This window comes from Pteronotus mesoamericanus, unplaced genomic scaffold, assembly GCF_021234165.1.
Source record: "Pteronotus mesoamericanus isolate MK-2021 breed Mesoamerican mustached bat unplaced genomic scaffold, CSHL_Meso_final scaffold_36, whole genome shotgun sequence".
Lineage (NCBI taxonomy): Eukaryota > Metazoa > Chordata > Mammalia > Chiroptera > Mormoopidae > Pteronotus > Pteronotus mesoamericanus.
The window spans coordinates 647,804-675,541 of NW_026555313.1; the positions used below are offsets into that span (position 1 = coordinate 647,804).

The 27,738-nt window shown below is 39.9% G+C and overlaps 1 protein-coding gene across 6 annotated transcripts in view; it reads left to right on the plus strand.

The window, feature by feature from the left end:
• The first annotated feature begins 1,836 nt into the window (after nucleotides 1–1,836).
• AMOTL1 (angiomotin like 1) overlaps nucleotides 1,837–27,738 on the plus strand; it is a 152,563-nt gene continuing 126,661 nt past the window's right edge. For 2 of the 6 annotated variants that reach the window (XM_054592222.1, XM_054592227.1), the window contains exons 1-3: nucleotides 1,837–2,022; nucleotides 2,863–2,929; nucleotides 8,057–8,134. The gene's annotated coding sequence lies outside the window, so the exon portion shown is untranslated. Of the gene's footprint in view, nucleotides 2,023–2,862; nucleotides 2,930–8,056; nucleotides 8,135–12,997; nucleotides 13,061–23,924; nucleotides 24,169–24,233; nucleotides 24,253–27,738 lie in introns of those variants that run through there. The other 4 variants (XM_054592223.1, XM_054592224.1, XM_054592228.1 and 1 more) reach the window with 4 other exon arrangements.

Here is a 27,738-nt window from a genome sequence, read left to right on the forward strand (position 1 = left end):
TCAAGTGTCTGGCACATAAAATACATGCCCAATAAATTGCTGGTGAATATTTAACAATTATATTACTGAATGTGGAACAAATATATGCAGAAACTTGGCCAGAGTAGTTGAGTAAATTGCAGAAGATCACACAGCATTAAGTGGTGGAATAGGGAAACTAGTCTGACTCACTCTACAGCCCCCATTCTTTTCGTTATTTCTCTTTGTCATGTTTATCCCTGTAGGCCTGACCACATGAGCGCTGGTTTCCTCTACCCAGGGGCCAAAAATTTCTTCTGATGCTGTGGGCCCCTGGACAGGTTTGTGACGTCAAACTTGCTCTTCCTGACAAAGCACAAGATACTCACAGGGCATCCCACCCACCATAGAAGCCTTCCATCCCCAACTCAGGGGTTATTCCACCCCTACTCTGGCCCAGGCTGTCCTAGGAGCTGCTGTGTCATCCCTGCCTCTCTCAGGTAGGGCTTCCTATCACTGCACTGCTCCATCTTATTTCTTCTCAGTTTCTCTAAAACACAAATAAATCAATACCTCTTGTATCTTTTCTCTTCATTAGCCTCTTCTCTGCAAGGTCTTAGGCCCAGGGCCCTGCTCACACCTGCCTGGTCCTGTCCCTGGGATGGATGTGAGCTAACAGCCCATCCCAGCTTAGTACAGGTATTAGCATATCAAAAACTCTGATTTACCTTGTTATTACTCCCACTCAGCACAACACCTGAGGCTCAAATCCAAATAGATTTTTAGGCTTATGGTTTCATGTAATATGTTTACATATAAGGTATCTGGCATGATATAGACACAAAAAGCTTGTGGCAAAATCTCCTAGACCTTTCTCTGTAAACTCCAATCCAGATACGAAGGGAGCAGATTGGGCTTGCCTGGTCTTGCTTGTGTGGAAAGCAGGACTGAACTAAGATGGCATCAGTCTGTCAACAAAGAAGCCATGTTTAGAGCATGTGCAGAGAGTCTGGTTCAAGAAGGAAACTACCTAAGTCATGCCAGACATGTCTGGCAGGGTGGGGTGTTCAAGGTATTGCCCATGTGACCTGGACACATCTGTGGAGGGGAGTGCCCCAGGATAGGCCTGCCGGGAATTCCCCAAAGACTTACCAAGGGTCTCAAAACATTTATAGACACACTCAGAAGAGTGGAGTACACGACCCTCAAGGCTCTAAGAAGGGGGGACCTCAGACTGCGGCTGAGACAGCTGAGCTCCACGCGCCAGGTTGCTGCTCTCTGCTGAGCTGCTCTCCTGACTGCTGTGCCGCCAGAGGCTCTGCCCTGCTGGACCAAGAACTTTGCTCCACTGCCCATCTGACTCCGCTAGATTCTGCCTTGCAAGATGCTGACGGCTTCCCTGCCTGCCGTGCTGTCTCCAGGACCCCCTGACTGAGACTCTGGGACTTGGATTTGTTTTCCCCCATTGACTGCTGGGTGTTATGTTCCTCCTAGATTGTTAGAGGGTGTAGGGTATTAATGTATGTTGCTCTACCTTGAGTGAACCTGCATTTAATAAAAGCTGAGTGACTAGCATATTTACCTCATGTAACTCTTGTTTATTGCTTGGTGCCAGGTTGTTCCATAGGCAGCCTCTGAAAAAGTCACCTGGCTGACTTATAGGAAAGACTCATGCGACCCCATCTTAAGGACCCATTTGGGGAGGCCTCCGAAGGTGCTCACAACAGCCTGTTCTCAGATGTTAATTCAGGACGAATCTAAAATTAGTCCCACCCCCTCCTGGTGCTAAAACTTAGCTGGGGCTTCAGCAACAGGAGGCCAGTTACTTTTAGAAACTGGCCCAGTGGGGCTTAGAGCTGAGCAACAGAAACAGGTGATGGAAACTGGGCCCAGAACCTGCAAGGCAGGAAAGAAGAGCCAGATCAAGTTCAGAAGCTCAGATCAGAATGCCAGATCCAGGGACCAGGGCAGCAAATCCAGACTGATATTGTGGTCATGAACAGATCAAGGAGAACAAGCACAAAACCATGCTGGAGCTGCCCGTAGCTCTTACTGCAAGCTAAGGTAGGGTGGGAATGGGGGTGTAGGGAGGGAAGGGAGAGGGTATTCATGAGATCCACACTGTGTGTCAGTGTCTTTGTGTCTCATTGCATCTCAGTGGTAGGTTCTATTATTTTGCCTCTTTCACTGTTAACTAAATGGAATGTCAGAGGTGTCCTCTAACTTAGCCAGTGTCACACAACCGGTAAATGACAAAGCAAGGATTCTAACCACAGCCTACTCATCATAACACCTGGCACTTTGCTCTGTGTTGCCTTCACAAACAGCAGGAAGGGGGATTTCAAATCCACCCACAGCCCAGGAGGATGGGCCATCAAGTTGCCTCACTGATATTTCTCACCCTGGGTCATATTCTAATTTCCTGGGGCACATTGACAAAAATACCAGGGCTTGACCATCCTCACCCAGAGGTTCTAAGTTAACTGTTCTGGGGCACAGCTTAAGAAGACGTATTTTACAATATCCTGGGAGCTTCTGTTGTGCCACCTGGGTGAAAAACGGCTCAGTGCTTTGTTGCTGATCGATTCCCCTGGGACAAGCTGGAGAAATGGGTGCCGATAGATGTTTCTGCCCAACTCACTTGGGTTCCACACCCAAGTCAGGCAGGCCACCTGGCCAGCAATGGCACAATTCTGCAGCAATTCTCTGGTTGAGGCTGGTCTTCTCAAATTCTGCCGTCAGGTGTAAGATTAAAAAACAGTATTAAAAACACAAAAAGAGAGCAGAGGCCAGGAACCTGGGGGCTCAATAAAGCAGAAATTTTTCAAAAAACCGAGGGGTAGAATCAGTATCATCTATCATTCTAATGGGTCACTCTGTGCCCCTTTCTCTAACCTGATACAGAAAACCTTTCTGGAGGGAGGAGGCTCCACATAATTGGCATGGCTCCGCCAAGAAGCAAGCAGTCCAGGTGAGTCCTCTCTGACCGCACCCACGCCCGCCTCTCCTGGCACACTTAACTTGCAGCTTCTATGCAGATTAGTACTTGACTATGTGTGTTTGGTGTTTTTTTGACTTCTAATTGTTTTATATTTAATTGCTTCAAATCCTGTCTTCTCTGAACTTTCCTGGAGGGCAAGGGCTGTGTCAGGGAAGAAACTGAAAATGACATCAGAAAAATCTTATAATCCTGGCTCGGATACCGTTTAGGTCTCCCGGACTGTGCATAGTGGGCCCTTCAACAACTTGTGAGTTAGGGGTCCCTATCCCACACAGTAGAAAATCCACATATAACTTTTTCTTCTTTTTTATTGAATGCATTGGGGTGACAATAGTTAATAAAATTATCTTGGTTCTGAGTGTAACTTTTGAGTCTATAAGTGGGCCCTTTGCAAATTCAGCCAACTGTGGCCTTGAAAGAGTTTTTTGCATAGGGAGCTGCAAATGTGAAAATATGTGAAAATAATGTTTTGATTCAAGGTTGGGAATCTGAGATTGTAACACTGTGGCGGGGAATGTGAAAATACTGTTTCTGAACCATGGTTGTTTGAATCTGTGGATACGAAACCCATGGGTAAGAAAAGGCTGAGTATATTTATTGAAAAAAACTGTGTAAAAGTGGACCAGAACATTTCAAACTCATGTTGTTCAAGGGTCAACTGTATTGGCATCACTTGGGAGTTTAAAAAAAAAAAAAATACTAATGTTTCAGGCTTAGTCCCTGAGAATGTGATTTAATTGGTCTTGGGTGTAGCATGAACATCATGACTTTTCAAAGCTGTGCAGATGATTCTAATATGCACCCAAGGTTGGAAATAAAAATTTGAAGACTAACAATAAGGTATGTGAAAAAATCGTTATAATGCTTATATCTGAGAGGAAAAAAGTGGAGTGATTTGATTTACTTTCTTTTTTGCTAATCTGTGTTTTATTTGTTTCTCTACGTTGGTTATGAAATTTTAAAACATTACTCAAAAACAAAAATTAAACTGGATTTGGTACTCCTAAATTGTCTACTTTTTAAGGGATCGATCACCGATGATAACTTGTAACGGGTTGGGATGGGTCCCAATTAGACAGTACTATCATTCAGTTACCAAATATTTACTGAGAGCCTCCTGTATTCCACATGAGAGACACTGGACACACAAGAGTGAATGTTACAAGCATCCCAGCTCTCATGAAGTTTACATTTAATGGAGAAAATCAACCGTTAAACAAGCAAATACAGTACTCACTTCAAGGAGATGTTCTAGCAGGTACAAACTGCTTAGTATTAACATTAAGTTTGTAAATAACTATAAAAATTGCAAATATCTGGCTTACCCTGACCCTCCCATAGCCAAGGCAGACATACATGTTAAAGCAATATATGATAAAATAATTGCTTATTGATTATGTTACCCTTTTCTGTTGAAGCTCAGTATTCTTTTTAACATTACCAATCAATCTAAAGTGGTGCTGGAAATGAAACACATTTAATATCTCAGGAAAGCACCATGAATTATCTTGTCGAAGGTAAGATAGGTGACTAAAAAGGTGATTGAAGCCTTCTGAGATGACCAGCATGCTATTGGACCATACCTCTCATACATAACAACTATAAACTCTAGACAAAATATAAGAACAATTAGTTGAAGGTAGTGGAGAGAGAACAAAAACAGAAACAGAGGAGACTGAACCACTGGAAGAACATACTGGAATGGGCTAAGTTTCCTGTTTTATAGCTTTTAGCCTAAGAACAGGGCCCTCCCTGTGGTATGCAGAGTAGAGGGGAAACCCTACGATCTATGGTTAACCTCTGCCCAGAACTCTGGCTGACCCCTGAGCTATGTATGCAAGAAACAGAATCCCAGCTTCAGCTAAAAGAACTGCACTGAAATTCCAGCCCCCACAGGGGAGATAGGATTTTGCAGTTTGAGTTCAGCCACTTAAAAGGCCCGAATAAAGAAAAGTCAATACTCATCAGAATTCATAAAAGAATCTTGCCTTTCTACAACATATCATTCATAACAACCAGGATACACTCCAAAATTATTCAACATACAACAAAACAGGAAAACATAACTCATTTTAAATAGAAGAGACAATCAATAGAAACCAACTCTGAGATGACCGAACTGATGGAATTAGTAGACAAGAATTTTAAATAAGTTATTATATCTTTCCTCAAGTATATAAAGGGAAATATGTTCATAATGAATGAAAATGTGGGAAATTATGGCAGATAAGTAGAAACTATAAGAAGAACCAAATTAAACTATAAGAACTAAAAAATAAATAGATGAAATAAAAATTCAATCAATGTACTTAGAATCACAAGGGAGATCAAAGAAGAAAAAAACACAGTGAATTAGTAGATCAGCAGAAACGATCCAAACTGAGGAACAGACATTTAATAAATGTACAGACTTGTAAATATTTACAACAATACCAAAAGGTAGCTATATCTATATCTATACTATACATTTATATATCTCAGAAGAAAAGAGAGAAAGAATGACATAGAAATATACTTGAAAAAATAATGGGTGAAAAGTTTATAAATTTGGTAAAAGACATATTACAGACTAAAACCTCAATAAACACCAAGAAAGATTAATATCAAAAACAAACAGAACAGAAATAAAAATACTTAGGTATATGATAGTCAAAGTGCTGAAAACAAATGGCAAAGAAAAAATCAATGACAAAGAGAAAATCAAAACAATGTTGAGAGAATTTAAAGATGTAAATAAATGGAGAGGTTGTGTTGTTAAGATGGCAATTACTAAGTTGATCTATGAATTCAGTACAATCCTAATCATAATTCTAGTATGCTTTTAAATCAAAATTGACAAGCTGATTCTAAAATTTCTACAGAAATGCAAAGAACTTAGAATATTCAAGAAGTCTTGAAAAAAAAGAAGTCAAAGTTGTAGACTTATACCACTTGACTTCCAAGTTTGTCCTAAAGCTACAGTAACCAATGCAGTGTGGTATGGACCCAAGGATCAACAAACAGGTTGCTAGGATTGAGTAAGGAACCCCAAAAGACACCTGCACTTACACATTTATTTTATTTTTGACAAAGATGTCAAAAGCACCCCAACTGGGAAAGGAAAGTCTTTTCAACATATGATATTGAAATAACTACTACACCAAATGTCATCCGAAGAACATAAAACAACTAAAATTCTTATACGTGGTTGACAGGCAGAGGGAATGATATGGGAACACTGTAAAAAAATAACTGTAAGTAAATATTGAACTCTGCTTAATAACATTGAAATATTTGGGGAATCTTCAATATCTGCAACTTACTTTGAAACACAATAATAAAAATAATTAAGTAAGTCACTGGTTGAATAAAGGAATGGACAGAGAATCAATATATAAAAAAAAATACAGTAAAATGTTAATTGAAGAAACTACATGGTGAGTATATGGGTGTCCACTGCAAAATTTATTCAACGTATCTCTAAGTTTGAAAATTTTATGATAGAATACTAGGAACAAAAGGTAATTGGAGATTAGTGTCTAGTTGATGTATAGGGGAGAAGTGTAGGCAAAGTGTCCAGAAGTTGGCTTTCTTTGCTCTGTTCTAACTTTGGCAATGAACCTGGGAGCTGGGACAAAGCAAATGGCCAAGTTCCTCTCGCATTCCACAGGACCCACTGGCTCATACTCACTGCCATTGCCTTGTTTACCAGATGGTGACTCAACGCATCTGTTCCAGAAATCTGAAACTGGAAGGGGGCTGTCTGACATTACTTATTCTCTACCTACTGAGTACCTACTGTGTGTTAGTCTCTGTACTAGGCTTTAAGGAGACTATAATGAAGTGAATAAAAATGCCTCCTGCCTTTTTATTGATCTTACCATTGATGAAACTCCACCCCCTTCTACTTCTCTCATAATTTACACCCTGACCAGAAGACTTGCAAGTTTGTTTTACACTCTGTGTTGATACGTCTTAAATCTCTGACTTCAAAAACCCCTTCTAATGTTGGACCTGAATACCTCTATCTCCACAGAAAGAGATATTTCTTTATTTCACTTTCTCTGGAAGCTTGATACAAGGAGATCCCAAAGCCTCAAAATAGCTCAGCAAGAAATTGAATACATGTCTGCTGACCCAAAGTCCCCTTATAGTCTCCTGAATTCGAGGTGCTAGGGAAAGGGCACTGGGTTGCTAAGCTCAAGCCTCTGCCCCACTTCCAACACAGGACACACCACTGCCATTCCTTGCTCTGACACCACAGTCAAGAGTCCTTCCCAAGCGCACAGCATCAAGGAGAGATGCCTGGCCTACTGGCTGGCTTGACCTGACCTTGAATCCTGTGTTACAAATTTGACTGTTCCAGCCTCACCTCTAACATACAAAAGAGAAAATTCCTTAAACATCTCTTTCCCCAGATCTTCTCGGTGAAATGTCAGCATGTTTTGAGCTGATATATTATTGTTACAAATGGCCCTAATTTGGTTGAGTGGTATCATATTCAATAAAAAGAAAATAAAAATTGGTTGCCTTCATTAGAAACACTATCACACTTCCTTTCTATAAAGCGACTCATCCCCACTGCTTAACTGAATACCTTCCCCTCTTCAAAGCACAAGCTGTCACCTATTTGTCACCTTTGAATGCCTATAAGCCTACCGGCTCAGAAAACTTCTTAGCAAGCTGATAATTTCCAGCTTCTTAATGCCCCTCACCCTGACTGAAATTTCTTTGCTTCTTCTCTACCTTCCTTCCTCAAAAATGTTTATTTCCCAGGAATTTAAATACCTGTTTTCCTTCCCTCAAAGCTGTTTTTCAGACAGTTGGATTCTTGGGAGACAATGATACAACTCAGGGAAATAGTGCATAGTTTTTCTCTCCTTGGTGCTGATTAAGGTGATTGGTGTTTCAAGACTTTCTGAAGCTCTTTGAAAACAGGGCTAGTCAGATTCCAGAGATTTACCTTCTGGAGGCTGAGCATGTCTGGGCAGCGGCTGCATAATTTGGATGGAGTCATCACTGATGAGGCAGAGTTGGCTCAGCCAGGGAGCACTCGTTGCTCTCTTCAACTCCACGGCACCCAGAATGAAGTCACCTTTCTTCTTTTAAAACCAACAGATTTGTCCTGTGAATCCCTGTCCCTTCTGTTAGAACTTGGTGCTTTTTCTACTGCCAGCCACCAGGACCTTCTCTCAGGTAAGGAGCTCTTATTTTGTGGGTTTTCATCCAGGAAATCTTGATTTAAGGAGGATTTTTTAGGGCATCTCTGGGTAAAGTTGGAGTCAGGTCAAGGGACACTCGATATGGTGAGGAGTTCAGTTGGTTCCCAGGTACCTGGTATCCACCTGGTGGGCCAGCAGGCCCTGGGCTGGGTGAGGAGAGCCTCACTCAGCTGGGTGCATAAGCAGCGGGTTCATGCAGTGGGCCAGGAAATCTGAGCTGAGCTTGGTTTCGGTGCCTGTTCTGAGAGTTGTGTAACAAGCACATTAGTGAAGCCCCTACAGGTGGTTTCCTTTGGGTTGGGACTCTCTTACCCCCTCTGCCTTCCTAACAACTGGCCTTGTGTTTTGGGTAGAACTCTTATAGGGTCTCATGACAAAAGCTGATGTGCAGAAAAGCAGCAGCACTCCTGAGAGCCTTTATTTGCTCATTCACTGGTGTGAAGGCTTCCTCTCTGCCTCAGAGTACAGCAGAAGACAAAGGGGCCCCAGCTTCCTGTCCAGACATGCAGGCAGGCGCCTTGTATAAACAAAGGCTGTCCTGCTGTGTGGGGCAGAAGTGTGCAAACACGCCTGTGCGCCTGTCCTAAGTTCTAAGAAAATGAGCATGAGTTTTGGGGGGATTGGGGGGGTGCAGTTTGTGTGCAGGTAGACATGTGGTCCTAGGAACCACTAAACTTTCCCTGCAACACTTTCAATGGGTTATATGAGTCACTGTCGCTGATTGAATCATACATGTCTTATTAGCTTTGGAAGGCTCAATAAAGCCATCTTGGTTATTAGGGAGGTGCCTACAGGGTGATAAATGGCTTTCGGAGTGAGTTTAACCACTGTAAACTGAAAACGTTGAGAATTGCAAAATCCTTTTATTACTTGACACAGAACCCTGCTACACATAGTATTCAGTACATTCATCCTTAACCTCTGAAGGGAGCAAGAATCTCATTAGATTAAGAGATGCTTGTTTTGTTATAAATGTAGTTGCATACTGTCTGCCAGTGTCTGCTGACAAGTTCACCTCAAACTTGGTTCATCCAGAACTTGTCCTTACCTGAGATCTGCTTCCCCTTCTGTGTCCCTAGTTCGGTGAAAAGCATCTGCTTGTCCATAACAAATTTCTGGACTTTACTCTCGACTCTTCTTTTGTCCTCACATTCCCACATGTAGTTTGGCAACACATCCAGCAGATTCTGCATCCATATTATCTCTCAAATCCATCCATTCTCCCACTTCCATGGCTATTTCTCTCATTTAATAAGCCCCTATCATCTTCTTCCAGGGTTACGGAAACCTCCCATTCAGTCTTCCTCTCTTTAGTCTTAACTTCCTGGTACAGCCAGATGATTCTATAATGATTGACCAGCCCGTGCACAATCCAGTCATTTTTTAGTCTGGCGATTCTGTCTTCTTAATATTCCTCAAAATTTTCCACATTTCTACATTCCATCACCACCACTTTGACCCAACCCACCAACGTTCTTCGCCTTAGTTATAGCAACAACTGACCTTCCTGCTACCATGCTCACTCTCTCCCTAACATATTTTAAACTTCTTCCCAAGGTATTAAAGGCCATTTTTTCTTACAAGAGCAGAACTTAAACACTTGTTCCACTATATGGGGTTTAGAAACATCAGCATCGTTATGATTCTTGTAGGTACTTCAAGGACAGAGGCAGAGAGAATGGGGGAAGATGGAGGTGTGTGTTGCAGTGGGAAGATGGCCTGAAGGATGCATAAAGCTCAGGCCTGGGAACCATGCAGGCCTACATTTGAATCCCAGCTTCTCCACTTCCAGTGCGGCCTTGACCAGGCAGTAGACTCTTCTTGAGACATTTTCCCAAACTGTGAAGTAGCATTAATAATGCCTTCTTCACTCAATGAATATGAGTTAAATGAGAACATTTAGGGAAGGCTCTGAAACATAGCAATTAAGAATTTTTAGTTCTTTTCCTTCCTTCTCTTTTAAGGTTTATGATCTCAACCATTGCATATCTTGTAAGCACTTGTATGTATGTGCATATGTAATTATCTGTTTTTGACATGGTAGGAAGGAGTGGCAAAGAAATATTGGGTTGGTCAAAAAGTCCATTTAGTTTTTTGTAAAGTAAAAGACACATTTTTCAATTTCAACAATAACTTTCTTTATTTGGATATTTTGAGCTATGTCGGCTATCTCCTGTTGGCTTCTAATGGGTAGAGGCCAGGGGTGCTGCTAAACATCTTCCAATGCATAAGACAGCCCCACAGCAAATAATTATTTGCCCCAAATGTCAACAGTACCAAGAAATTTCACAAACCACTTTTGACATATTTGATCAGTCACAGCACCTTCTCCATACACTGCACAGATCTTTTTCTTTATTTTCTTTCATTTCAGTTGTGTTTTTACTTTTCTTGAAATAATAAAGCATAATACACTGAAAATGTTGCATATTTTCTTCCATCTTCAATATTAAAGTGATTGCACAAAAATTCACCAATTTTGTTTTTTTTAAATGCATGATGATATGGCAGCTGTCACAATACAATCTAACAAAATTGTCTCAAATTAAGTTAAAGACAACTAACTGTTACTAGAGCCATTGTACAGAAAAATCTGCATGAACTTTTTGGCCAACCCAATACATGAGAACTCTCTTGAGAAATCTGCAATTTACTTAAAGAAGTAAAGCAAACCTAAATAGTATAAAAACATCTATAAAACAAGAATTCTGCAATTGTCATGCAGGCAGTACCAGCTGAGTATACAAGCAGGGAGGGCTTGAATAAACAGATCTGTGAATACCTGCAGACGGAGAGTAAATAGATCTATATCAAGCAATCTTTTGATTTAGGGTTTTTTGAGGACTTAAAATTCATTGACTTCTCTGATGTTGAAATAAAGTGTCCCAAAAGTTTTATACTTTTAGAGTGATTTAAGGACATACAGATTAGTGTTTAAGTGATTTTACTCGTTCATTCATTTACCAGGTATTTATTGAATACCTATTCTGTACCATGTCCTATATTATACAATTTCTTTGCTACTCTTCCTTGGGACATGAGTAATACTGTCATCCATGAATTCTCCCTCTTGAATTGGGGCTAGCTTTACGGACGTGTTTGACCAATGGTACAAGAAGAAAGTGACATTTGGGGACACCCATAGCTAGGTTCTAAGAAGCTTTGTGGCTTTCTCTTGGGCTTCTTGACCCACTAGCTCCAGGGGAAGCCAAGCACCATGTAAACTCATGGGTCAGCAACCTGATTCTCTTGGAGGGGGAAGGGAAAACCCTGATTTGCAGTGTTTGCCCATTTTCATGGTAAAAATACTCCCTCCCACCATGACCAATTTCAAGCTACCAAAGCAACAGCTCCGAATGTAGGGGGGGAAAGAAATACACAGAATCAGTCTTACATGTTGGTACAGGCCAGCCCCATGCACGACTTCTAATCTCTCTGAGACCACCATGCTGTGAGAAACTCCAGGCTAGCTAGGTGGAAACGCTCCATGCAGAGAAGCCTAACCTGCCTGAGACTTTCCAGCCATTCACAGTTAGGCTCCAGGGAAGAAGACCTTTAGAGGACTCCAGGCCCAGCCACTGACTTCCACTGTATGAGAGGCCCTGAGTGAGAACTGCTCAGCTCAGCCCAATCAACCCACAGAACACTGAGAGATAACAATGTGTGTTATCTGTTTGGAGGTAGTTTGTTATGCAACAATTGATCATTGGAATAAACTGGTAGTCTTGTTTACTCGGAAACAATCCTAGATCAGGTTCCCAGAGAGTGTGGAAGAATAGAGAAATCTATGCAGGAAGCCTTTTGTTTTTGTATATTCTTAGGCCTTAGATCACTAAGGAAGAAGATGTTTTAATTTTAAATGCCTGAGAAACAGATTTGATTAGTCCACTAATTAGTTTTACCCTTATAACTAAATCAGTGAAAACAAAGTCTCTTACACACACAGAAACACACACTCTCTCATACTCTTTCCATCCTCCTCCATTCATCTATCCACCTAACTCTATTCATACAAAGCTCTGCAGGAAGATCTCCCTCATCTGCTCTGTCTGCTTTCCCCAACAAATTCCACATTCAGACAGAGCAGAAAAAATAAGAAGTCAGGGAGATGTCCAGAGCCCTGAGGTCTGCTGGGAAGCAACTGAGGCATCTATAAAGAGCAGCAAAGAGGAGAATTTAAAACACGTTCTAGAGAAAGCACATGGCTTAGTGGTTAGAGAATGAATTTAGAAATCAGATGACCTGATTCCAATCTGGATTCTGACATTGTCTAGTTGGCTGAACTTGGAAAGTATCTAGACATCTCTCTTCTCACTTTCTTCAACTTTAAAAACTGGATGATAATGCCATCTTATGAAGTCCTCATGAAGATTAAATGAGATAATATTTGTAGAGTGCTTAGCATAGTGTCCAATATTATATATTGTGCTGAATACATAGCAGTTATCAGGAGAAGTAGTTATAGTGTTGGTGTCACATTGGTGGCATTAGTGTCACAAATTCCAAAACCACAGGCTCCCTGGCAAACCCAGAGCTTTAATCAGGACACTATAGGTGCCCAACACATGTTCAATAAATACTTAAATCAAACCAAATATCTATATTCTGAATATTTATTCTACTGCCATTTTTCTCTTGTTGTCTCCCACACATATTTCCAAATGCTTAAAAGGCATATCTGTGCATTATTTCCCCTATATCTTAAACAATATGAACTAAGACCCTATTTTCCAGTTTCTTATAAGTCCTTTTCTTACCTTCTATTTGTTGCAGGTAGTTGAGTAGTTTAGTGCTCAACACATATTAACTGTCATTATTTTTTAAAATTCTATTTAAGGAGAAGTTGAAGTTGGGTGACTTCTGCAGAGAGCTTGAGCCCAGGGTGGTCCAGAAATGCCAGGTTTGCCTGTTTACACACGCCATCACTTTGGTATAGTCAAGATGAAGGATAACAGAGTTCTAGAGAGCAAGATGTGTTAATTTCTCCTGCTTCATTTATACTTTGTGAATATGAGTTACTGAAACTTTAATCTGTGAACTGACATTAGGTAGACTTGGTCTCTTTAAATTTATGGTTGGTCTAGTCATGTGGATTTTTTAAGCAAAGAATAATGCAAACATTTCGACTACTAAAAAATAGCTGATTTGCGGGTTTGTTTGTTTTTTTAAACTTTTATGCCATGGCCAGTGTGGCTCTCTTGGTTGGAGCATCATCTGGTACACCAAAAGGCTGAGGGTTTGATCCCTGGTCAGGGCACATGCCTATGTTGCATTTTGATCCCCAGTAGGGGCGTGTATAAGAGGCAACCAATCGATGTTTCTCTCTCACATTCGTTTTTATCTCTCTCTCTGTCACCCTCCTTCCCTCTCTCCCTTCCTCTCTCTCTAAAAGCAATATAAAAATGTCTTATGGTGAGGAAAAAAAACTTTTAGTATGAGCCTTGGCTGGGGTGGCTCAGTGGACTGAGTGCCAGCCCGCAAACTGAGAGGTCGCTGGTTCAATTCCCAATCAGGAAACATGCCTGGGTTGTGGGCCAGGTCCCCAGTGGGGGACATGTGAGAGGCAGCCTATTGATGTGATGCATCTCTTGCACATCGATGTTTCTTTGCCTCTCTTTCTCCGTCTCTTCCCTTCTCTCTAAAATAAATAAAATCTTTAAAAAAAGCTTTTATTATGAGATATGAATAGATTCACAAGTGTATGCCTGCTTCACCCAGCCTCTCCTAATGTTAACATTTTTCATAACTATAGTAAAATATCAAAACTAAGCAATTGACATTGCTGCAACCCATAGCCCCTTATTTGTATTTGATCAGTTATACATGTATTCATTTGTGTATAATTGTATGCAATTTTTATCATGTTAACTTCATGTAGCTATCCTCACAGTCAACATACAAAACTATACAAACACGACAAGGCTTTGTTTACTACCATCCCTAACCCTTTGTATCCAGCCCCGTCCTTAACCCTTTGAAATCATTAATCTGTTGTCCACCTATATAATTTTATTTCAGAAGTTTTTCATAAATGGAATCATGCAGTATTTACATGCATGAGATTGGCTTTTTCCACTTAACATAATTTTTTGAGATCCCCAAGTATGTATCAATAGTTGGTTCTTTTTTGTTGCTGAGTATTGCACAGGTATCGATATACCACAGTTTAATTATTTATCCATTTACCCATGGGAGAACATTTAAGTAGCTTCCAGTTTGAGGCTATTACAAATACAGCTGCTTGAGCATTTATTTGTGTGCAAGTTTTTTCATGAGCATAAATTATAATTTCTGTGGGATAAATGCCCAAGAGTACACTATCTGGGTTTCATGAAGTCAATTTTTAATTTTAAAATGAAGTACCAAACTATTTTCTAGAATGGCCATTACCTTTTGCATTACCACCAGCAATGCATGAGGAAAGGAGGCTCTCTGCACCTTTGTTAGAATTTAGTATTATCACTATTTTTTAATTTTAGTCATTCTGACAGCTGCCTGATAATATCTTGTAATTTTAATTTGCATTTCCTTAATGGATTATGGTGTTGACCATCTTTTCATATATTTATTTGCTATTTATATATCTTCTTTTAATTAATTTATTTATTGATTAGAGAGAATGAGAGAGGCAAACATTGATTTGTAGTTTCACTTATTTATGTCTTCATTGGTTGATTCTTGTATGTGCCCTTACTGGAGATCGAACCCACACCTTGGCGTATTGGAATGATGCTCTAACCAACTGAGCTACCCAGCCACAGCATCGTCTATATATCTTCTTCAAGAAATGTCTGTTAATGTCTTTTGCCCATTTTCTAATTATATTATTTGTAGAGTTTTTTTGTTTGTTTTTTTACTCTTGAGATTTGGGAGTTTTTTTATATACTGGTATATTCTAGATACACATCCTTTTTCAGATGTGTAGTTTACAAATATTTTCTCCCACTGTGTAAATTACATTTTTACTTCATTCTCTAAATAGAATCTTTCACAGAGCAAAAGTTTCACATTTTGATAATGTTCAATTTATCAGTATTTCTTTTTATGGATTGTTCTTATTTTTTTTTAATGTTGTTCAGTTACAGTTGTCCCCTTTACCCCCAACTCCCTTCAGCCTTCCCACATTCCCACCATCACCTCCCAATTCAATCCTCCCGCGCCCCTCACCCCTATTTGTCTTTGTCCATGGGTCCTTTATAAACGTTCCTTGACTTGACCCCTCCTCTTCTTTCCCCCTTTATCCCCTTCCCTCCTTCCCTCTGATTACTATCAGTTTGTTCTTTATTTCAATGTCCCTGGTCTATTTTGTTCGCTTGTTTGTTTTGTTGGTTATGTTCCACTTATAGGTGAGATCATATGGTGGGTTGTTCTTTTAGTGTAAAGGATAAGAACTTTGTGCCTAGTCCTCATTCTCAAAGAGTTTCTTTTATTTTTTTTCTAAAAGCTTCATAGTTTTACATTTAAATCTATAATCCATTTTTGGGATAATGTTTAATTGAGGTGGCAGGTTCAGGTCAAAGTTCAGTTTTACCTTTGTATGTTCAGTTGCTCTGACAGCAGATGTTAAAAAGGTTATCTCTCCTTCATTGAGCTGGTTTTGAAACTTTGTCAAAAATAAATTGGTTGTATTTATATGACTCTATCTCTGGGTTTTCCACTCTATTCCATTTATCCATGCGCTTGTCTCTCTGCCAATGCCACACCATCTAGATTACTATACCAAATGCTGAATAGTAGCTTTATAATCAACCATACGTTAGGGAGAATGATTCCTCTCATGCTGGTGGCCTTTCACTCCCTATACATGTTATAAAATGCTTGCCTATGCCTACAAAAATCTTGCTGGAATTTTGATAAGAATCCTGTTAAACACATAGCTTAGTTTGAAGAGAAGCAACATCTTTACTATGTAAAGTCTTTTAGTCCTCAAACAGGAACATTTCTGTCACTATTCAGATCTTCCTTGGCTTCTTTTGTTAGTATTTTGTGATGGTCAGCATGAAGGCTCTGCATATATTTTGGGTGGTTTATAGTTAAGTATTTTATTTTCTCTGGAACAATTGAAAATGATATTGCATTGTAAAATTTCATTTTTCATGTATACATTTAGTATATGGAAATACAATTTTGTAAATTTATTCCCCAGCTTTATTGAAGTATGATTGAAAAGTAAGCATTGTATATATTTAAAGTGCACAGCATGCTGTTTTGATATACATATATTATGAAATCATTATCATAATCAAGCTAATTAACATACCTATTAATTCACATAATTATCATGTGCATATGTATGCACTGAGGACATCTGAGAGACCTAACTCAAGATCTTACTCTTTTAGCAAATTTCAAGTATATAATACATTATTATTAACTATAGTCAATGCTATACATTAGGTCTCTGGAATTTATTCATCTTGTAACTGAAAATGTGTACCCTTTGATGAATACCTCCCCAAAATACAATTAATTTTTTGTGTATTGATATTAAATCTTGCAATTGTGCTGAACTCATTTGTTAGTTCTAGTTTTCTTGTAGATTCATTTGGGATTTCCTACATAGACTGTCATGTCATCTGAAAATAGCTGTATTAAAAGTTTGCTATCCCTTTTCATTGTTTCTCTATGATTAGAAGAGTGTGTGTGTGTGTGTGTGTGTGTGTGTGTGTGTGTGTGTATGAACTTCTTTTATGCATATAGGATCTTGTGTATAAACCATTTTGCACCTGGCTTCTTTTTTTATGATTCACATTATTACCACAACTTTTCATATGAGTTCTTATAGTCCTCTTATTTGTTTTAATGGCTGCATAGGATTTATAGTGTAAGTATATTTTATTTAACTGTTTATTAAGGAGTCTTCAAGTGTTTCCCTTTTTTGTTACAAAGAATGCTTTTTCATATACATCTTTGTGCTCACTTGTTCTTCAGTTGTATTATGTATATTAGATACTTAGAAGTGAAATTGATGAATCAAAGGACATATTAGAAAATATGCCCAAATTACCATTATAAAGCAGTATCAATTTATTTTTCTACCAAAGTGTGAAAAAACCCATTTCTTCAAAAATCACTATCTGATATTAATCAATATTTTGAAACATTTAGATTAATAAATACTCATCAATAGAGTTCCCAACAGCCTCATTCCCTAGAGGTAACTATTGTACCCTGCAATCTTGTGTACCCTTCCAAAATTGTCTATGCTTTGCAAATATATGTATACATATATACACAAATATTATGCTTATGAGTAAGATTTTTTACTGTGGATCATTCTATATTTTGTATGTATTGTTTAAAATCAAATATGCAATTATTTTGTAATTAAAAAAATAGTATTTAAATTTTCTGCTAGAAACCCAAGCCTGTAACAAGGGCATATTCTGTGTATCAGTGTTTCTCAATTTCAATTGTGGTTGCACATTCCATTTACTTGGGGAGCTCTTAAGAAATGCAGATGGCCAGGGCCTTGCCCTCAGAGATTCTAATTCCAGATGTCTGGGAGAGAGCCTGGGCACCTGCAGGTTTTAAAAATACCCCAGGTAGCTCCAATGTGCAGTCATGGTTGAGAACTGCTGCTATAGATGATGCGAGACTTAAAAGGGTCCCTATAGGGCCACTGTGATGAAGTCTTTTCGGAATAATTTTTTAGGAATGCAACCCAAAGTAATCCATCACTTTCCTGTCAGGCTAAATGTGGGCACGAGATGAGTGCAAACCAAATCCAGAGGGGAGTGGTGGAGAATACCTTCACTCAAATGTGTGTGCCAGCTTCCATCTCTGTGGTAGGCCTTTTTGCTGAAAGGTACAGTCTCCCTCAGAACATAAGGGGTTTTGTAAACTAGTCATAACCATAAGCATACAAGAATCTCATGGAAAACCAGAAACAGTAAAAATTCTGTTCCCTAGGAACCCAGAAATGTGGTTGGTATTTGAACGTCCCAACAGAGCTCCGGGAAACAGGGGTATTTAGACACCTTCCCATAGGAACCTTTTACAATTCTTTCATTTGGAGAAGTACTTTGTTAAAATCAAGTGGTTTTTGGAAGGCTGATCTGGAAAACAGATGGAAGAGGAACCAGCAGATGCCTGAGGGTTGACTGGAATCCTATATGGTTATTGCTCTTTCAGCTTCTGTGTGTCTTCTTCAGTCGCTTCTCCCCATCCATGGACTGACTTGGCCTCTATATTCCTGACAGACGGTCTGATTGGCTGGTCCCCATAGTCTGTCCCTGGGTGGGATTTTCCACACCAGGTGACTACATGAATGGATGTAATGGTTCATAGAATCATGTGCCTACTCTTGGTTAGCTGGACCAGAGAATTCGTGGGGGGAAGTAGGGGCATCAAGCTGCCTTGGGATTGCAGAAGGAAGGTGTGGGTAAGGTAGTTTCTCTTAGAATGGGAATCAACACTTGGGAATTAGCACCAGAAGGGCCCTTAGAATGGAAGCATGGGCAGTACATCCAGCATGATTAACCTGTCTGGCCAACCACTAAGTCAGCCCTCTGTGAGTGTTAGATTGGAGGATAGTTTGCAATGGGGTATGAAACTGCCTAAATTCAAGCAAAGATGCTAAAGGAAAATCTGTCAGGAATGTATATACATCACTTGCATATTAAATATCTCCAGAGGTCTTTTCTGGTTCTTTGAATTTGGGCTTTTAAAGAGCGTTAACAGCCTAGGAGGTCAGGAGAATGGATCTCATTTTCCCTTGATTAGTTCTGTGCCAAGTGGCTATTGAGAACTTGAGGTATGGTTACTACAAAATGACATAGGCTGTGTGTGAAAATACACACTGGATTTTTAAAGCACTGGTGTGGCCCTGGCTGGTTAACTCAGTTTCTTAGAGCATTGCCCCTGTACACCAAGGTTGCACTTCCATCTCCAGCCAGGGTACACTCAGGAAGCAACCAATGAATGCATCAACAAATGGAACAACAGAAGATGGAGGCATAGGTAGATACACTTTGACTCCTTGCACAACCAAAAGAAGAACAACAACAAATTTAAAGACAAAGAACAACCAGAACTGCCAGAAAAATCAAACTGTATGGAAGTCCGACAACCAAGGAGTTAAAGAAGAAACATTCATCCAGACTGGTAGGAGGAGCGGAGACAGGCAGCCAGGTGGGAGAGGCAGTGGCTGGCAGACTGGTTGGTTCCACATTTGCATGCGTATGAACCCGGGAGGAACAACAGGGGAGTGAGACAGACCACACAACCCAGGGTTCCAGTGCAGGAAAAGAAAGCCTCAAAACCTCTGTCTGTAAAAACATGTGGGGTGGCAGTAGCAGGAGAAACTCCCAGCTTCATGGGAGAGTTCATTGGAGAGACCCATGGGGTCCCAGAACGTACACAAACCCACACACCCAGGAATTAGCACCAGAAAGGCCCAATTTTCTTGTGGGTAGCAGAGGAAGTGACTGAAAGCCCACCAAAAGCCAAGAAAGTGGCATTGTTCCCTCTCAGATCCCTCCCCAACATACAGTTTTACAACGCAGCAATCTGGGTTGCTCTGCCCTGGAGAATACCTAAGTCTTCGTCTCTTCCAACATAGCAGGCACAGGGAGAAAAGAAATATGGCCCAAATGAAAGAACAGATCAAAGCTCCAAAAATAGAACCAAGCTATGAAGAGATAGCCAATCTATCATATGCACAGTTCTAAACACTGGTAATCAGGATGCTCACAGAAATGGTTGAGTATGGTCGCCAAATGGAGGAAAAAGTGAAGGCTCTGCAAGGTGAAAGAAAGAAAAATATACAGGGAACCAACAGTAAAGGGAAGGAAACCAGGACTCAAATCAACGATTTGGAGCAGAAGGAAGAGAAAAACATTCAACAGGAACACAGTGAAGAAACAAGAATTCAAAAAATGAGGAGAGGTTTAGGAACCTCTGGGACAACTTTAAATGAACCAACATCTGAATCATAGGGGTGCCAGAAGGAGAAGAGGAAGAACAAGATATTGAAAACTTATTTGAACAAATAATGGAGAACTTCCCCAAGCTGGTGAAGAAAATAGACTTCCAGGAGATCCAAGAAGCTCAGAGAGTCCTAAGGAAGTGGGACCCAAGGAAACACACACCAAGGCACATCATTAGTACATTATCCAAGATTAAAGATAAGGAGAGAATCTTAAAAGCAGCAAGAAAAAAGGAGACAGTTACTTACAAAGGAGTTCCCATATGACTGTCAGCTGATTTCTCAAAAGAAACCTTGCAGGCAAGAAGAGGATGAGCAAGAAGTATTCCAAGTCATGAAAGGCAAGGACCTACATCCAAGATTACTCTATCCAGCAAAGCTATCATTTAGAATGGAAGGGCAGATAAAGTGCTTCCCAGATAAAGTAAAGCTAAAGGAATTCATCATCACCAAGCCCTTATTATATGAAATGTTAAAGGGTCTTATGTAAGAAGAAGAAGATCAAAATGATGAACATTAAAATGACAACCAACTTACAATTATCAACAACTGAACCTAAAAACAAATTAAGAAAACAACTAGAACAGGAATAGAATCACAAAAATGGAGATCATTTGGAGGGTTATCAGCAGGCAGGGGGTGGGGGGAGAATGGGAGGAAAGATACAAGGAATAAGAAACATGATTGGTGGGCACAAAATAGACAGGGGGAGGTTAAGAATAGTATCAGAAATGGAGAGATCAAAGAACTTATATGTATGACCCATGGACATGAACTAAGGGGTCGGGGGGATGCTGGTGGGAGGAGGGTTTCAGGGCAGAGGGGAATGAAGGGGAGAAAAAACATGGGACAACTGTAGTAGCATAATCAATAAAAGATACTTAAAAGAAAAATAAATAAAAATTAAGAAAAAAGAAAACAAATACCAAAAAAATAAAAATAAATGGAACAGCAAGTCAAAGTTACTCTGTCTCTCTAAAATTAATCAATCAGTAAAGCATTGGTGTGAAAAAAGAAATATAATATTCTCATTACTAACTGCATATTGATTAAATGTTAAAATACTATTTTGGATATAGTAGGTTAAATAAAATAAATTATTAAAATTTCTTTTACCTGTATCACCTTTTATTAATTTAGAAAAATTTAAAAGTATTCATGGGGCTCATATTATCTTTCTAATGAGAGCTGGACTACTCTGTGACTCTGATATTTCCCCCTGCACAGGTGTGGCTGTAGGGATCTGTATGGGAACAACAGCCCTTTGCTGTGGCGCCCAAGTCAATATCCTATTCTTGGTTCATAATGAGAGCTGTGGCAGTTTATCTTATTTTTGGCTCTTTGTCTCTTTGCCTCATAGGCTGCAGCCCAATTTCTTTTCTCCTGTGGTCTCCCAACCTCCCGTGCTCAGGCAACCTTGTTTACAGCTCTGCCTCAGCAAGTCCTCGCAGAACTTTTTGCTGCCTCTTTGCCTCTGCTACTCTTTCCTGCCTAGTTTTCCCTCTTCCTTCCTAGGACTGGCATACAGCAAATTTTTCATGTTTCACTTTTACCCACTTTTCATAGATCTTTTTCCAGGGAAATGTGTTTGAGCCAGCAGCCTTCCTTTGTGGACAAATGGCAGCTTCCTAATGCCTCGTCACAGTCCATCCTGTTTCCCCATAGGATGACATGTGCAGATGTGTCTGTCACTTCCAGAACTGTATCTACTTTAAGAGTTAATAATGATGATGATAAAAACAACTGCTATTACCATTTATTGACTTTTATTACTGGCCAGGGTCTACGGTAGATTTCTGCATTTAATCCTTACCTCGACCCCACAAAAGTGTGTAGGTACTATGATCCCGTATTACAGATAGGCCCCAAAACATTATATACCTTGCTTACAGACCACCACTAGGAAATGGTGGACCTGGGATTTAAGTCTAGATCTGTCCCCAAAATCCTTGCCCTCACTCACTACATTTATACTCCCTCCCACAAGGTATGTCACCAAGCAATATCTATAAGCAAATTTGCTGAATGATAACAGTGCTATGCATTGCACAGTGTTTTGATGATTCTCCAGTTGACATTTGATACTCCTAAGACTCTGTTAAAGATAGAATTAAGGACTTTATGAGCCCTATTTCACACACTAGAAAAGCAGAGCATCAGAGAGATGAAGTGATTTGTTCATGGTTACTAAGTTAAGAAAGGATCCAACACCAGGTGAGAGCCTACGTTTTTAAAAAATATGTATTTATTATTCCTTTTTCCATTGTGCTGCCTGGACGGCAGAATATGGTGACAAACTTTTTGTTACAATTGCTGATTTAACCCTGAATTATGTAAGGAGTTTGCAGGTACAAACTCATTTGAGTTCCTCAGCTGTAGGAATGTCAGTTGTGCTCATTCATCAAGTATTGCCTGACCCCAAGTCTGGCCAGGCATTGTGTGGGAAGAAAAGGGCAGGTAAGCTATGACCTTGTCCTGAGGAGACCACCTTCAAATGGACACAAAATCACTTTGTAAAGAGAACATTACTATCCAATGGGAAAGAGGTATCTTAATGGAATATAGAAAGTTCTGAGAAGCACAAAGGAAGAAGGAAATAACTACCTGGGAAAGTTTCATGGTGGAGGTAACTTCTAAGCTCAGTCTCAATGGGCTAACATAGAAATGAAAAGCCTACATCACTTCATTCTCATTCTCATTCTATTTGCAGAATGAGAATTCTGCAAAAAACCTCATAATTTCATAACTTTATTAGGTTTCCTACAAATATTCTGTTGCCATAACTTCTTAGAGAGTAGTAGCAGAAATTATTTACTGGAATACTAAAAATATTAACATCAATACATCCCACAGTAGCTTCAAATGTACTCTGCCAGTTGAATAAAGGAATTTGAAATAATGGTTTTCAAGTTACCCAAACTTTCCAATTCTACAAAGCTGCTAAGAATTCTGCAAAACAAATAAGAAGCCCAGAATAATCATGTCAACTTTCTAAACATCAGTCATTTCAGACAGAAAAAGACTTATGGCTCTAGCATTTTGTGTCCTTTTATTTACTTAAAGAAGTATTTTTTTCACAGTGGATACTTAGAGCATTCTGCCCTTCTCTTCCAACCAAGCTTAAGAGTTTCATGTTGTAAGTGCCACTGAATTTTATCACTTGAATATTAAAAGCCCGGATGTATACTGTGACATGTTTGGACTATTTGGAGCTGGAAGGAAAAGAAAAGTTTAGAAATTGAAACTTACGGAGTCAGACCCTTGGGACACCCCAAGAAGAGACTGCCTTCTACTCTACTGTGGTCCACCAGGTCACTGATGATTGAGTTTTTCTGCTAGCTGATACCAGACTACACCTAGTAAAATGGACTGAATGTGTGTGTGTGCCCTTGAAATCCAGAAGTTGAACTCTTAACTCTTAACGTGATAGTAATAGGATGTGGGGCTCCTACCGGTAACTTGGCAGATAATTAGGTCATGGAAGGGGGGTGGCTCATGCATGAGAGTAGTGCCTTTATAAAAGGGACCCCAGAGAGCCAGCTGGCTCTCCTACTTTGATGTGAGGATGCAAAGAGAAGCCAGTAGTCTCTAACCAAAAGAGGGTTCTGGCCAGAATCTGACCATGCTAGCTTCCTAATCTTGGACTTTCCAGCCTCAAGAATTGTGAAAAATAAGTTCCTGTTATTTATAAGCCACCCAGTCTACAGTACTTTGTTGTAGCATCCAAATGGACTAAGACACCTGAAACCTAGATTATGTTGATCTTAGCTAGAAATTCCCAGTTGAGAAAGAAGATCCCATCATTTGACCTCTTCTCTGTTGTGCTTTAATTTAGGTGTTTGGTTTGTTTTCTGGGTTTGACAAGATATATTTATGCCCCATGCTCATAACCAAGATAGAACATTCCTTCTGATCCCTGACTCACAGCAGAAGGTCCAGATCTGGAAGGCTCAGAGAGCATCAGAACTGGGGTCAAATCTCGATATTCCTGGAGGAGTATCCTACCTTCAAGCAGTCTTTGAAGAACAGAACAAGGCGCAGGGTGTCCTAGAACAGCTCAGCAGCACTGAGGATTATTGGTGAATATCCATATTTTGTTGAGAATTCAAAATGAATTGCTTGACAGAAGTGTTCACAAATATAATAGGCTGCCTGTGGAGAAGGTACGCTCCTTCTCACTGTACTATCAATATTTAAGTGTAGCTTGGCTGGTCATGTAGTGGAGTCATGCATAATTCAAGGGTTGGACTAAAGACCTTAAGCACCCATCCAACTTCCAGATTCTATTATTTGCACGTCCTTGGTTTACCTTGCACATGCCTCATGCTTGCACTTACTGCATTGTTCTATAATGTTACGTCCAGATATGTGTCTCCCCCTGCAAGGCTGAAAACTCCTTGAAGGAGGGACAAATATTTATCCTTTTATATCCCAAGCATTAAGCACAGTGACTAGTATGTAGGAGACACTAAGTAAATATTTATCAAATGCATAAATAAATTCATTTTGTATATCTCTCTATGTTTATGTATATCTTGATTTATAGTGTAAGTTATCAGCACTTGCTTGCTGTGAGGTGTTCGTGGTTCCTTGCATACCTGAATGATGGCATGTGCCTTTCAATTCTCCAAATGTGCCACTCCTAGTTAATGAATTCCTTCTCTACAGAGGGAGCCATATCATGACAGTTGAGGCAGAGTCAAAGTATGGCCAGAATTTTTCTGCATTTGTCTTCCTAAAACAAGCCCCCCCTGTCAGAAATGACCCTGGGGGTGTTGGTTACAGGTTGAGGGGACACTCGGTTGCATTAGGTGGGCAGCTGTCTCCTGTGTATTTTCATCCCAAGCTTGGGGAGGGAGGCTGGCTTGTGAGGAGGCCCTAGCGGCATGCTGGGCAGAGGAACAGGTGAGCAATCTGAAGTGGGAGCATAGGTGGGAGAATCTCAGCAAGTTAGACTGGCTGAGAAGGTCAGAACGAGGACAGGAAGCAGAGGCAGGTAGGGTGCAGTTTTAGGTGGAGATATTTCCAAAGAAGCAGAGGAGGAGGGTGAGGTTGCAAAGAGAATACTTTCCAAATGAATGTGTTAAACCAATGTGTTCATATACTCATTTATACAACAAATATACATTGAGTGCTTACCTTGTGACAAGTACTGTATAAAGGCTAAGGATACAAATAAGTAGGATCTCTGCTCCCAAGTACATAAACTATGGACTAAACTCTAGAGACATATTCACAGACAATTGCAGTACAATTTGATACATGCTGTAATGGGGTAAGCACAGGGAAGTCTGAGGGAACACGTGACCAAATCTGAGAGGAGAAGTGAATGGTAAGTTGCAGTTAGCACTGTGAGGCAGGAAGAACAATCTTGCCAATGCCCCAGAAATTGCTGAATATACAAAAGACAAAACAGGGGAACTTATTCAGGGATTGCAAATACTTTGCTATCATTGGACTTTAGATGTCTTGTTTAGTGGTCCAGACTGTCTCCTGGGAATGATGAGTCATTGGAGTATTTTAATTGAGAAGTGATGTGATCATATTTGTGCTTTAAAAATATTACTAGAACAAAGTGTGGAGAATGAATGGGAAGAAAAGGAGACCAGAGCCCACTGAAGTCTTTGTAGGCTCTCAGTGAGAGGTGATGGGGGCTGAACTAAGGCTGAGGCTGTGAAAACAGAGAGAAGCAGATGCATTCTTGAGACATTTGAAAGTTAGAACAGATAACGCTTGGTAATTGATTGGATGTGGGTTGTAATCAAGCAAACAAGAACGGCCAGTTTCTGGCTCAGGCAGCTGGGTGGATGGCCTGCCCTAGAGGCGGCTCTGAAAAAGAGAGGAAGATGCTTTAGTTTAAGGAGAGTTTTGGTCGTTGCAGAGCCAAAGAGCTAAACTTCCTTAAGTTCAATGACCCAGTTGGGTTCACATCACTCTCTCAAGGTAGACAGGACTCTTTTGGTAACTTAATGGTATCTAATGTCTGACCAAGGTCCTTATCCACTGGTTATTATCATTGATTCATCCAATCAACCAATATTCATTAAATATCAATTACATATTCATAATATTCCAGTATTCCATAGATCCCAGTGTCCAACTATGCAGGTATTTTAGTTCCTCTCACTCCCTCTTTGTTCTGCACCCCCCATCCTTTCTGCTCTTTATTTTATTTTTCAGCTTTATTGAGGTATATTTGAAAAATAACATTTTAGGATATTTAAAGTATACATCATAATGATCGATGTATGTCTACACTGTGAGATGATTCCTCCCATCTACTTAACACATCCATCACCTCACTTATTTTTTTTTGTAAAAATATTTAAGTTCAACTCTTTTAACAAATTTCAGTTATACAATACAATGTAGTCGACTCTAGCCACCACGTTATACACTAGCTCCTCAGAATGCATTTCTTTTAAAGCCAAATGTTTGTACACTTTTACCACCCTCTCCCTATTTCCCTTACCTTCCTACCTCTGGTAACCACTTTTCTACTGTCTGTTTCTATGAGTTTTATTTTTTCTCTTTAGAGTCCACCTATAGGCGGTAGCATGGAGTGTTTATCTTTTTCTGTCTGGCTTATGTCACTCGGTGGAATGCCCTCCAGGTCCATTTATGTCATCCCAAACAGCAGGACCTCCTTCTTTCTCATGGCTGAACCATACCCCATTGCCCCTGTGTATGTCCGTTTGTAAATATAACATCTTAGCCACTCATCTGTTAACAAGAAACTTAGGTTGTTTCTGTATCTTGGCTACTGGGAATAACGCTGCAATGAACACGAGAGTACAGACACCTCTCCGAAAAAATGCTTCTCAAAGTCAGAATTACATCTGTACATTTTCAATAGGCTTTTCCACTCATGCCACCCCATCTTATCGTACATGCTGTTGTTTGAGCTGCTATGTGCTGCTTCAGAGTAAAGTATTTCCTCACTTCTTATTCCCATGGTTGCTTTAATTTTTTTCTCTTTAGTTTCTTCTTTCTAGACTTAGTCATTTATAGAGTTTTGACTTTAAAAATCTAAACACATTATAGAAAACCCCAGACAACTTGTTTTATATTGGTTAGAGGCCTGGAGAATATTTTCTAGGCTCCAGAGTTTCATGAGCAACTCTGAGGCTTCCTGCGACTGAAGTGATTGATGGTGCTAGAGTTTCAGTAACAGATGCCATTGATCAAAGTCTTCCTGGAAATACTTGTGTTTGCTGCAATTTCATTTCACATTTTGCGCTTGGCTTTCCCAAGCAGAGGTGTGAAATTCAGGCATCAGAGAAATCAGCAGGGTTTGCGGGTTGAAGTTAATGGAACACTCAACGTGAACCTGTGTAGTTCAGGTTAATAAAACAAAATAAAATGTGTGGATGTGAGAGTCTAACCTCACACAGCCACGAGGTAGCATCTTGCAAAAGTTTCCTGGGGCTACTGGGTGCCTAGGCCCCTGGACCAAGAAGGATGGAAAATCTACTGTGAAAACTACTCTCCACATCATCAGTAAAGCTCTGTTTTTGTCAAACAAAGCTCCTAAAATTTCACTTCTCAAGGATACTGAAGGGATTAATGAAATGGTTTTGAGTGGCCGGTCTATTGTAAACAAATGTTGTTTTTTAAGGATGTAGTATTTTTGTTCATGTTATTTCATA